Source organism: Rhipicephalus microplus, unplaced genomic scaffold, assembly GCF_043290135.1.
Source record: "Rhipicephalus microplus isolate Deutch F79 unplaced genomic scaffold, USDA_Rmic scaffold_18, whole genome shotgun sequence".
In the NCBI taxonomy this organism is placed as follows: Eukaryota; Metazoa; Arthropoda; class Arachnida; order Ixodida; family Ixodidae; genus Rhipicephalus; species Rhipicephalus microplus.
Window position 1 is genome coordinate 1,258,813 of NW_027464591.1, and position 13,873 is coordinate 1,272,685.

A 13,873-nucleotide genomic window follows, 5' to 3' on the forward strand; every position below is an offset into this window, starting at 1 on the left:
GCAATATTGGTGGGCGCTGCGGATGGGGTCGGCCGTTTGGAGTATCGTTTTGTCACTTTGGTGCCGTTTAGTGTACCGTTAAGGCAAATAGACAAATGTACAGACAGACAGGCAGACAGACAGACAGGTAGACAGACAGACAGACAGACAGACAGACAGACAGACGAAGATCTTTGCGTCGAAGGTCAACAAGAAAGACTATCGTCTTTACAAACGGCCTGGAGCCTCTTCAGTCTCCCGCTCTCCAGGGATAACGAGGGAAGTAAATTCTTGGAGTGCGACATCCCCTGTCTCTTGTCACCGTTTTCGTCAAATGTCCGTATGGCCATAACTTTGTTCTTCAAAGATTGATAGAATATATATTGTTGTGTGGCGGTATATAAACAGTGATAGACTGAAATAACGACGGAAAAATTTCGACTTATTAAGTGTACCTGGCAGACTTGGCGTCCCTTTTAAATGATTGAGGCGAACATCCCCTCTACCCTTTTCAGTGCGCCAAATCCCATTAGAACCAGCGAAAAGGGCACATTCCAACTCATTTCGCGAGGGCTCAAATGTCAGCATATACGTGCAAAAAGCACTATTAGACAAGTTAATAAAGCAGAGATAATGTGGACGTACGTTGCGAATCGTGCGACTTCAGTCATATGAATGATAAGCGTGTAACGAGGGCAGTGGACACGGAGCTCGAGTGGAGAAAGAAGAAAGAGACGCGCTGTGATTGCACACTTGAATTCAGTCAGGCCTTGCACTATCTCTCGTTCACCGAGTCAACTCCTGCTTGTTCAACACCCCGTTTCAACCGTCACAATAAATATTTCAGCGTCCCTGGCTTTGAGGCAAACAATAAATACTGAATAAGCGGTGATCCGTTGAAGAAGATGACGCGTGGACGCCCTCATTGCAAAGAAGCTCGAGGTCTGCACTAGTCAAGCTCGAGCAGCAATAAGTAAGTTGCACACGTACGACAACGAACGATAGATTAGCCTTAACTATTACAAAACCGCATAACACAAATAAATTGTCCACCAGAAGTGAGCTCGTACATACAGTATTGCATGTTAGAAGAAAATCTCATCATAGATTAAGTGACATTTTTTATCGATCAGACAATCTTTTCACAGCTATAGCTATACAGGAAATATATAACGCCTTGAGGTGTGCTCTACAGTGTACAGTCTAGATAAACATAGAAACTTTCACAGGTTAGGAATTGAAAACTAAATCTTCAAAACTTCTCACCAGCCTTACCACCGTGACAATTTAGCGTATATAAGTTATTTTATTGCAATGAAATTAAGTGCTTGGAGAACTATGCTTGTCAAAGTATAAACCATGATAGAAAAATTAATTTAGAAGTGTGGCAGATTGGGCTAGTTGGTATGGCATGACGATAGTTATAGCGCGAAAACAAAACGACGACACAGAGACTCGTGTCCTTCTTGTCTCTGTGTCGTCGTTTTGTTCTCGCGCTATAACTATAGTCAGGAAAATTAACCTTATTGCTTTGTAAAATACCCTATTCAGCGCGTTGTTTTGGCTAGCTTGAGGCAGACATACAGACAAATAACTGTAGTGAAGTCTCGAGGGACTAGCCGCGAAGAAGCCGCGGGGCCTATCGGCTCACAGCATTATTTTTTAAAGGTTCGCGCATTCTAAATAAAGGCGGGGAAAAAATGAAACGAGGTCCTTATCTAACTAACGCACTAAAACCACGATATATATGAAGGAGGGACACCACAGTGGGTTTGCTCCGAAAATATCAACTACCCGAATATCTTTAACGTGAAGATAAATCCAAATAGGCAGACTTCAAGCATTTTCAACCAGATCTTCACATCTGCTTTCGCCCTCATTTTGTGAATTTTGGATAAGTAGTGGAGCACTAACAGTACTACGCCTCCGCAGTTGGTGGCAGTTATCTTACCACAGGTTAAATTACCTGCCGTTCCCGAACAAGGACTATGACCTATGTATTGAATATTTTCACTGACAGTGGATATTTTAAATAGAAATTGGGTAAACTTTGTAAACTAAGCATCATGAAGGACTGGTAGTCATCTTAGCACTGATAAAAAATCTGACATTTAGATGCGAGAGCTACAACGTTTGCGGTTGAGGCTATTCGCTATAGCGTTAACATTTGAAAAGTTAACAAAGTAATATTTGTTGATTATCAAGCTTGGCAGATTAAAAAAAAAAACACTTAGCCTGCGCGAAACGTGCAGCACAGTCACAGCGAAAACTGGAGGAGCGATCTTTCGGAGCCTTTTCAAAACACTCTTTGGGTAACAGCTACAAGCAAACTTGCAGGAAACCAACTACGCCATGAATAGTCAGTTTATGTGTACTAGGATGGTATTCACTACGCTATCTTTCGTTATTCTTCGAAGAAGCGTGGCCACCGCTACGTACTTGGAAGTAATTTTGTGCTAATGCTTCATGCAGTGGCTGACGACGATAAAGAATTGTGCCTGAATCGGATATGCGTCACAGTTAATAGGTGAACAGGAACAAGCCTTCGTAATGGACAGGAGCATTGGGCGACCCACTCGTTACACAATTCGCATTATGTGACGCCTGGTTGTTCCTTTGCTGCTCTAAAACGCTTTATTACTCGTACTAACGCAATTCTTTCCTCGGCGTTAGGCTTTCTTAATGCCAAGTTCGCAATGGGGTTTAAAGCACCAGCATGACTCTGCGGTGGAATACTGGGCTAGCACGCAGGGTATCCGGGTTTTTATTCCCGTTGTGTCCCCGTGGTGTGTTTATTTAGCAGTCCTTATTTTCTTGTTTTGTACGATAGTGACTACCGACACCAGCGGCGGGCAACTACAGGGCACACGACCCTTGCTGTGATCTCATAACAGCTTTCGCTGTAAAAAAAATTGTGCAAAGTGCTGCATAAACCTCGAAACAATAGCCGGCCAACTTTACACGTTAGCCTGAACGTTAGTTTTAATGCTTTTACGCAATCTTGTTAAAACACCCTGCATTCTCGCTTACTTAGGTGGTATCAACGAACCGAATTCGTTCTCCATTTTTTCGTTCAACGACACTGTGCGCTGCTTCCTTAAAATGGGGCAAGTGTCTTACTTTTTGTTACTTGCAAGTCCACGAAGATCAATCCTGATACCCTCGCACAAAAAAAATGTTTGGGCAATCTTCAGAAAAAAGAAGAAAGGGTAACCAAACGAAGTACATGTACTTTGAATGTGCACCCTAAAAGAAAAGAAAAAAAGAGTCATTTAATTTTTCATATAACTCTCTAAAGAGTCATATTAACTCTGTCTTCGAAACTTTCTGGACGCACGACTATCAAAACCAAAGTTGAGGGGGTCTCTTTAATAAGATATATATATATATATATATATATATATATATATATATATATATATATATATATATATATATTTATATATATATATATATCTGACAATAATGTACGTGGCCAAAAAAGGGGGTGGTGGTGGAGGGAGTTCAAATGACTGTCTTTTTTTATTTTTCTAGAATGCAAGAGGAGTACCACATCATTCTTGAACATGACTGCGACATTTCCCAGCCGGGCTTCAAGTTTCATCATCTTATCGTTCCCCTTTCATCTCTCACGGCGCAAAAAAGAACAAGAACCAGTTTCAGGTAGCGAAACTCTCATACGTGCCGTGTAGGAAGACACAAAATAAAGGAGCAATTAGTCCTTTCAGCTACGCTTTATGTTCGGATATATAGTACTCTCTCCTTTTTCTTATTACTTTTATGGCGTTGCTTTCAGAGAGAGAGTTTCGTTCTTTCTCCCTCTGCCTCTCTGCGGGCTGTCTTCTTCTGCTCGGGTCCCATCAGTGCGTTAACGACGATGTGGACGCCACAACCAACGTTGGCAGCAACGGCGTCCCACGACGGCCATCAAAGCCGCCATATAATGCGGCACCCGACAGCGCTGTCTTGCGACTCTATAATGACGCCACAGCCACAGCGAATTATTAGGTAGGTGCTTCACCGGGGAAACAAGGGAGCTATTTCGGCGCAAAACGCCGGAGCGAACACAAAGAAACGACCAAACGAGAAAGACAGTGGTCTCACCGGGTAAACGCCAAATGACGCGACTGCTTTTCGCACTTGGATCCGTTCGCTAAAAAAATGCCGGATCAAAGGCGTGCGGGGCTCGCGGTTTCCAGGAATTCAAGCATTCTTGCGTCGTTGTCTCTGAGCGTCGCCTCACTACTCATCTTCTAGCAAGTTACAGGAGTAGTTATACGAGCGGAGGATAGATAGTGTGTGCGGAGTTTCGGGGGCAGTAAAGACCCGCGAAGTTTGAAAGACCAGCGTGACTCAATTGTGAAATGATACGACGAAAACATACGCGGCAGAATGCACTGAGGCTCATAATTTCCATAGCTGCGGCTTCTGTGTTGCTTTCTGAAAGGCAAGAACCATCAGCGACATTCTTGTTTATGTTCCAAGCTCTTCCGGTCAAGCCTTTCCCTCCAGCTTTCCAACTATTAGGCATTTTTTTTAAATGAAGTTGCAAACAAATTTATGGTTCTAATTCATGTTAAGAGTTTTATTGGATCGGTGTGATCTCGAAGCACAATTTAGCCTTACAACCACTTGTGAAACACGTTATGCTGGACTATTCATCAAAGTATAAGTGCTTGAAATTCGCATACCTCGACGCCAAAGCACGCGAGACTGTATACATATAAAGCAAGTCGATGTCTGGTGTACTTTACAGCAATTCATAGCAACTAAACGTTGAATATTTATCTAACTATTAAGCAAGTAGTCATGCCATCTTTCCTCATACGCTGAGCTCAACAGAAAACTCAAGTTACGTGAGGTAAGTATTGCTGGAAGCAAGAATTCTTTAAAATGTAAAAAAAAAAGATTTGAATTCTTAGTCGTAACGCCCCTGATTCATCGTCTCGTTGAAAAAGACACTGCCTGCACCAAATCTATCACGTGTGGCGACATATCTCGACAAAGAGTGAAATAGCGGATTTTAGGCAACAAGAATACCTAATTACTATTAGCTCTGTTTGTGGCATGGCCGGCATAGCAAGAGAAAGCATATATATATATATATATATATATATATATATATATATATATATATATATATATATATATATATATATATATATATATATATAGTGTGTGTGTGTGCACCCCTGCATGACTAACCCTGTCATGTTAGTCATGTCAGGATCCTAGCAACGCTTATGAGCGTCAAAACGGACTAAATGTAAAGACGACAGTTAGCCCAAGAAACGCGTAGGTGCCACATAAAGTGGGTAAATCCCACAGCACACAACTTCCACTAAAAAGGAAAAAGTCATCTCAACGAGTGGAGTCCGCGTAACCACAGCCACGCCACCTCCACGTAATACTTCGGGCTTATAAAAGGTGGTGGCTACAGTACCTCGAAGCTTAATAAAGTGTCAAATAAAGTGCAGTGATAAAACATCTTGGAGCATCTTAAGCAAAGGCTTCTCTTTAAAGCTGTCTATAAAAATGGTTTGTTCAAGATGTAATAAAATGCCCCTCCACAGTGGTCTAGTGGCAAAGGTACTCGGCTGCTGACCCGCAGGTCGCGGGATCGAATCCTGGCTGCGGCGGTTACATTTTCGATGGAGGTGAAAGTGCTGTATGCGTGTGTGCTCGGATATGGGTGCACGTTAAGGAACCTCAGGTGGTCGAAATTTCCGGAGCCCCCCACTATGGCGTCTCTAATAATCATTTGGTGGGTTTTGGACGTTAAACCCCACATTTCTATCAAGATGCAATAGAGTACCGTTTACAGCTTAGGAAATATTGTTTAATAAAGGGAAGCGGTACAGCATGTCTGAAAAACTTGCAAGACATAGAAATGCGTTATAGCTTGTCTAAAGGAACACCACATGTGTCGATAATTAACCAAGCTTGGTGAATGTTTTTGTGTGTGTGTGTTTTTTATAAATTTAAAGGTTAGATTGACGTTTTTTTTACGTACCTATGCAATCTATATATGCACATCCTCTAGGGAACCATTAAGCAGCTATGGACATTAATTACCCCGCCGCTCTTCGCAAAATGACACATCTGTTACCACTCTCCGTCATCGTGTAACAGGGCATTGAATTAAAACGACGATAAGCAGTGTGCGCTGCATGAGTGACTGAATTCAGCCTTTTATCTGTCACGTAATATGTCGATAAATGAAATTCGAGCCAGACAGCTAACTGAAGAGGCAGGGTATAACTGATTAACAAGGGAATTCAATAATATTTATTGCACATTGCAGCAAATAGGTACGAAATATGAAAGGATGGTTGTTACTTGTAAGCTCCTTTAAACGTGCTGTGAGCATTCACTCAGCATTGAGTCACCATTACTGTAAACTGCAATAAGTGTTTACTTTTATTATTAGTAATATTATTACGATTATTATTGTTCTTTTGCCCCGCCACGGTGGTCTAGTGGCTAAGGTACTCGGCTGCTGACCCGCAGGGCGCGGATTCGAATCCCGGCTGCGGCGGCTGCATTTCCGATGGAGGCGGAAACGTTGTAGGCCCGTGTGCTCAGATTTGGGTGCACGTTAAAGAACCCCAGGTGGTCTAAATTTCCGGAGCCCTCCACTACGGCGTCTCTCATAATCATATAGTGGTTTTTGGACGTTAAACCCCACATATCAATCAATTATTATTGTTTTTTTATGATTATTAATAATGTTATTCCTATTATTACTATTACTACGATCTAACCAGTAGCACGAGATGATTGTTGTACGCGCCATTACTATATATAAAACAACCTCGAAAGCTGTCATCGTCCATATGTATAGTTTTCCGCTCTACACGCCTCTTCCATGTGAGACCATCGCCCCCTGCAGGTGCAGTGCCGCGTCAGTTGCCGAATATCGATTATAAACTCTTACCTTACAAAAAATGCATGGCGGGAAACAGATGAACGATAAACCATCCCCGATTTGGACATTTAGTAGGGGAGAGGGAAGAGGTATAGAGGGTGATACATAAGGCGGCTGAAAGAAGCCAATGACGGAAACACTAAAAATGCGGAGAGAGAGAGAAAATCATGGGAGGATGTCGCACAGAAAACCACGGGCGCCCGCTATAGAGTCTCGGGTAATATAACAGCCTCCATGAAGGAATTGGCCACGCGCAGCAGTTAGAAGTTACGAGTGCAATTCGCTACGTCCCTTTCTCAGGGCCATCCATTAATCCCATTTTCTAGGATTTCTCTTTATCTGTGACGTGTTTTATGACATAAAAAAAAACTTCGTTGCATGCCAACTTTCATTGAATGTGAGAAGCTCGGTTCATCTATAATATTGCGGCCGACGGGTAGTTTGCAACCCGGCGTCAAGTAACATCGAAAGAATCGATGAAGGCTTGTACACAAATATTCCTGTGGTTGTCACACAAAAAAATAACACTCTGAAGTGATGTAATTTTGAATAAATTTCGGATACAGGCGGTCAGTCCGCCTGGATAACAGTGGAAAGGCGTAGCCACAAATGCTTTTCTCGAAGAAAGGGGGGTATTTCAACCATCACTGCGTACACTTGTATGTGTACGTGTATATATAAACGCAAGCGAAACGAAAAAATATTCTGAAAGAGTTTCGACCCCCTCTCGGACTGGCTACATACACACATGGTACACTGGCTACTGTGGTCGGCTTCATGTCGAGGTTTCGATCTCGGCTGCGGCGCTCGCACTTCGATTGCGTTAAAATGCTGGAGGACCCCGCACAGTGCAGAGTCCGCATTAGAGCACGCGGGCCATAGGCTGATGGAAGAGCGATGACCGGGGTAGCACATTTCAGTTGTCTAAGAGGGGCGGGCGCGAAGTCTATATACCCAATACATTTGATTAAGAGGCAGGGGCCACTGCGATATAAATTTCCCTTTGCCGCCTGACGGCGAACCCTACGCTCGCTTATGGCGATGCTTGCGCATGCTAAAGAACACCAAATGATGAATATTTACGAAGCCCTCCCACTACGACGTGCTTCGTAACTACATCATGCTGCTGCCACGTAAAACCGCAGGTATTAATTAACGATAAAGGTTGAGCGCATGTGTACAAAGCTCATAACAGCAGTACATTAGGTATATGTTCTAGGCAGAACGACAACAATCGCAGGTCTGGCGAGATATACAAGTGCCACATTGAGCTGATGCTACTCGATCGCCAAGACACTTTCACCTCAGTAGTGCTACCTCTCGGCCAGTCTGCATTCGTTCGACAAGTCATTAGGAAGCACATTACCTTCCGCAAAGACGGTGAATCGACATCACAAAGGTTATATGCGCGGCTAAATCCCTCCTGGAACTCCCAAATCCTTGTATATTTTAAAAATTTTGTACATATGATCAAATTTACCCTCATTATAAATTTCCAGAGCTCTGAACAGCCTCTGTATATACCAAAAACGAGCGCGTTCTTCTCTCTTGCCCTAAGGACACGAAAGTCTATTCGACACAATTTGTGACGCCAGCAGTTTGCTGCGGTGATGTCCGGATGAAATAAGCCTTTGATTGGTGAATATACGAGATGTATGCGTTGTGAACTGTATTCTACCATGCTTTTCTATTAATTCATTTTATTTTATATCGCGTGCCTATCAGGAGCGATGAACTTACATCACTTCGTTTTATGTATCTGCGACTGCGCACTGAGCGTAGACAGCAGCGTATACAGTGAGAAGCGCGAAATGTTGTCTGGCTCAATTCTTAGTCGTGACATTGCGGGTGTTTTAAGAAGAAATAAGTGGCGATTGCGATGGGAATGGTAAGAAGGCAACCGAAGGTGATAGAGACTACTGTCTTATTTTTCAAGTTAACGTGGTGCAGGGGCGCTTTCAGAATATCTGTGATTCACGCTGTCACAATGGTTAGAGTCAGTACGGAAACTTCATCTTGCTGAATGTAAGTTTTTTAAATTTCACTTTTTTTTCGCACTTTGCGGCGAAGCAAAGCTTTCAGCCCAGAACATTAATAGAAATGTTTAGTGAAAATATTCATCCAGCCATTTGAATTGCGATGAGGATTCTGCTGTAAAAAAAGCAAGACGCAGCTGTCTTCACCGATTAGAATCTGCACTCCTGTACTGCAAGTGTAGCGCATTTCACCTACCCCTTTTTGCTTTATTACGTCATTTTCAAAGTGAAGGCTCGTACTAGCTAAAAGAGATTTAGCAAGTTTCTCCCTCAACGCGGATGTAAGCGTGCGATGTGACGTATCCTCTAAAAATGGGGCGTCGAGAAGTGAATACAAAAATTATTGTCTCTCATTGTTCATCACATTATCTTAACTTTTTAGGCGTCATCCCCAATGATTACGACGTTCTCCCGCGCCACGTATGTGACGACTGATGAAACCTTAAATGCTCGTATCGTTGCTCATCATCATGATTAGCGGGCGCTGACGCGCTTGTAGGGGACGTGTTCGAAGATTTTGGCTAGTTGTCATCATTCTGCTGCATGCCTCTTTCAAAAAACTCACGCTCTGGCGCGCCAGCAAGCGCATCACTTGTACTTGTACTTGTAAACACGCAGTACATGTACTTCTAAACATGTACTTGTACATGTACTGTACTTGTACTGTACTTGAACATGTACTTGTACTTGTACATGTACTTGTGAACACGCTGCAGACCTGTAGACAAAAAAGCCTATTGCATTGCGTGCATCACAAGCCACTTCGAAGAGAGTGAGAGCTCATTGTATGTAGAGTAATTTACACAAACCTAGAGTATAGTAAACAACGACTATGCCTTCGCAAGGAACTCTGCAAATTAGATAATCAACCTCTGTCGGAGCAAGGAATTCTACAATATCGACAAGATGCAACTTCACAGAAGAAGGCCTTAAAGCGTTACTACACTTTTTGCGATCGACCGGCCTTACTGAACGGTTGTAGCTAGGACGCCCTTCCTGTGTGTGTTTTCTTTTTCACATGAGTGCGCGTGCGTGTTTTTTTTCCCTCTCTATCTACCCCCTCTTTCTTGCCCCTATTTCCCCCCCCCCCGCACTGGGTAGGAAAGCAGATGCCAATATCTAGTTAACCTCCTGGCCTTTCCTTTCTCTCTCTCTCTACACCAGTCTACGCATACATTTACGCCCATCAGCGAAATTTGCGAGGCTTAAAGTGTTCCAGAAATCTACTTTCTCACTTCACTCGGGAACACGACCTCCGGCAGAAAGTTGTTATCGATACCTGCACACTAAACTGATTGGTTTTAAAGAATAGCCAATTATCGAATAAAAAAATTCCCATCTCTTCGGGAACTAGGTCCCGTCCATTTTCGGTGTTGGATGTACATGCGCCGCTCACTGTGCATGCTGTAGAGCACCTTGAGAGAACTGTAAGCCCCATAGATTCTGTCCAAACGTTACACGCATATTGATCAGCAATCCCTCACAGTGAGCGGCACATTTTAAGTTTTCTTTACTAATAATGTTCACGCTCTTGATGCCACATCCACTGTGATGGTTTTCACATGCAAACAGAAATTACTAGGCCGCGAAAAAGAGATAGAAAAAAAATCTGGGTGGCTCAGCGGTTATCGCACTCCGCTCGAAAACGAGCCTTGCGTCACTCGTACGTGTGAAAGTCCAGTGCAGCAGTGGAGAAAACTTTTCTTCACTCTCTGGCTATTTCAATGCCGCGTAGATCTACAAATAAGCAAATGAATAATGACCACTGAAAGAATCATCATTGCCAATTCGTCGACAGAAGCTCGCTGTAGATGAGATAGACTGGACGAATGCAAGGCGAAGCAAATTAGAGCAATTCACTGCTGTCGCAGGGAAAACTCACTTACGCTCTGACGATGAGTCGGTAAATTGCGTTTGCATATGAAAAAATTTGGCACTGACTTGACGAATATCGCTTAAACGTTTTTCCCGCTTATCAGCCGGCTTCGCTAATTAGGCATTCCATATCGTGATGGGTTGAAATATTCTCGTGTGAAAAATTTCAGCACGACACCCTTGTGAATATTAGACGTGGCTTGTATTGAGTGATTTTGCAAACCCCGCAAACATTGACGCGTCATGCCATCGCCTGCATCGTCGCTTGCATCCCGTATTGAAGCAAAACTTGCAAAAAAAATTCTGTTCCCGAATATCTCTCTTAGTTATAGGTCATAAGCGAGGCATTTTAATTGCACTCATGTTGTATACTGCTTGTCATTGCATTTAATCTGGTAGATGCAGTACACGCATCACAAAAAAAAAATCCACAGAACTTAATCAATGGTAGTGTCTTGCCATCATTGTCGATGCCGACGTACCTGAACTCAAATAATGGCTTAACAACCTGTAATCGTCGGTCCAACGATCTGTTCGCATACAGCTGTCTGTGTTCACGCTAAGTGACGATGGAAAGGTTCTATTTTCCGTGAACTTTTCGAACACTTAGATAGACTACATATATGTGCGCTACGCCTTGCCACACACACACACACACACACACACGTATATACATATATATATATATATATGTGTATATATATATATATATATATATATATATATATATATATATATATATATATATATATATATATATATATATATGCAAGTTTGTGTATGCTTGTATAGTTCCGCATGCTTAACCTTCCAGTGAGTTTTTGGAGCACTAAATGAAATAAGTTTCAGTGCAACATACCGGACGCAACTAGTGGCGGAGGACATTTATTTCTTATGCTTATCTGCGTATGAATCGTAGAATCGGGCAAATTGGAGGAAGAATGACATTCGCGCCGGCAGTTAACAGAACATCGTCATTCAAAGGTAAGCAGGAGAGCTGTGAATTGAGGCAAATATGTGTAAGGCTGTGAATAAACTTGACGTGACTTACAGTGGTCGGCAGGCGACTGACTTCTTGGACGTGTGCTTGTTGACGTTGTCGCACCTATCCACTGGACGCCGATCGCGAAAAAGTAATCTCTAAGCGGTAGTACGTCACATTCACACACTAGTTGTTCTGGCAGTCTTCATGTCATGGAGAAACTTTGGCGTCCTCGGTTTTCAGAGAAAAAAAAATAGAGGCAGAGACAAGGAAGCGGAGAAGACAGTCAGATGGAGGTTTGACGTAGGAGCGGAACACCCCGATGAATCCGGCGCGCGCGTTTGAACGCTACATCGCTTCGGGCGAAGCGAGACAAGGCATTCAGTCCTGCACGGGACGCACACTCTCTGGGCGCGCTTCAAAATAGAAAGTGCGAGTACGTGGAAACGGAAATTCCGGGCGACCAATGGCAAGCAGTGTTGAACTGAGATAAAGCAGTTACAAGGCAGAGGATAATTTTTCAAAGAGGAGCTCTTCCACGCAAGACAAGGAGGAGGCCTTCTTCTAGCTTCCTTTCAGCGGAGTCCTCAGCGAGCAATGACAGATGAGGCCGATGATTGGTGTTTATTTGTAGCGCCCGCTTCGTCTCGTTCGAAACGCGTGCGATGTGGGGCGCACGCACTCACAGACACACCAACACGCTCGTCTTGCAAGAGCCGACTGCGGCGCACTGTTTGTCGGTCGCGCGGTCGCTACCAACTAAGCGGCCCGCTCGGTGCCGGCGCTGACGGCGATCGACGGTAAGCGGAGTCCTCCCCTCCTCCTCTGCCTCTCACTTGCGCCCTCTCTCTTTCCACGCGTTGCCTTGTCTCGACTTCGCTCTCACACAAGTCGTTCGGTGGTGGCCGGACGCAGACACCCCCGGCACACGGAACGAACGCGTTTCTATTGTGATGGCCGGCGCCATCTCTGCATACGCTTTCTATTTTTTCCTTTTTTTCTCCCTATTGATATGTTCATTTTGAGAAGAGGCGCCTTCAATGACGCCAGCCATTCCATTCATTCTGAACCAAGAGCTCATACCGGCGATGTCGATGCTGGTATATGAAAAGGTTGAAGTTAGTTCACGTGCAGCGAATCAAACAAGTGACGCTACTATGTGAGAGGGAGAGAAATCTGTGTTTCTGTATAGTGACTGAAAAGCTCAGATTAGCGTTCGTAGTAGATGTCAGAATGGGGTGGAAAGGTAAACTCTTTTTTTTTTTTGGTGATTTCCATACACATGGTCCATCGAAAGTTGCCAGAACACTATGCCATGTGGTTTCATGGCAAAGGGGACTGGGAAATTCGGACGGACCCTGTACTCGCCGCTGCATCAGCACAAGCATGTAGGCTGCGTGATACAGCTCGCAAAGGTTTAATCTTATGCCTCTTAATCAACCGCATCACTTACTTGTTCAACGTCAGCCGCAAACGCACATTAATAAATGTAAATATTTAATTCATTATACCACAATATTTATGCGCAAGTCGCGGGATCGAATACCGGCTGTGGCGGCTGCATTTACGATGGAGGCGGAAATGTAGACCCGTGTGCTCAGATTTGGGTGCACGTTACAGAACCCCAGGTGGTCGAAATTTCCGGAGCCCTCCACTACGGCGTCTCTCATATTATTATGGTGGCTTTGGGAGGTTAGACCCCACATATCAATCAATAATCAAATCATCAACATGTTGAATAGTTCACAAGTATGTGTGTCAGACTGCGGCGAAAATATTCTATAAACACCTGCCGTAAGGCCCCTTAAACACTGTTCAGCGGAATACGCAGCAATGCTAGTTTTACAAATATAAAAATGCAAAATATTAATAAAAAGTACCCCGTGCATCTGTCGTTTCGACAGAATGCTCAGTCACTGAGATAAGGCGTCCCGACGCGTCGAACAAGAGAGAATAAAACGCAGGGCACATCTGCCTGCTCCAAGGATCCATTTTGCTGTCACTGTTAAACGCTGAAATTATGCCATACAGACTAGCCCAACGCTCAACCTTAGTGAATTTTAGGTACACGTC

General features: G+C 43.6%; 1 protein-coding gene across 10 annotated transcripts in view; it reads right to left on the reverse strand.

Annotated features, from left to right (window-relative positions):
- The window catches only part of LOC119177796 (calcitonin gene-related peptide type 1 receptor), a 199,082-nt gene extending 186,507 nt beyond the window's left edge, over positions 1 to 12,575 (reverse strand). For 7 of the 10 annotated variants that reach the window (XR_012888842.1, XR_012888841.1, XM_075883487.1 and 4 more), the window contains exon 1: positions 11,870 to 12,574. The gene's annotated coding sequence lies outside the window, so the exon portion shown is untranslated. Of the gene's footprint in view, positions 1 to 11,869 lie in introns of all 10 variants that reach the window. The other 3 variants (XM_075883485.1, XM_075883483.1, XM_075883484.1) reach the window with 1 other exon arrangement.
- Positions 12,576 to 13,873: the final 1,298 nt, after the last annotated feature.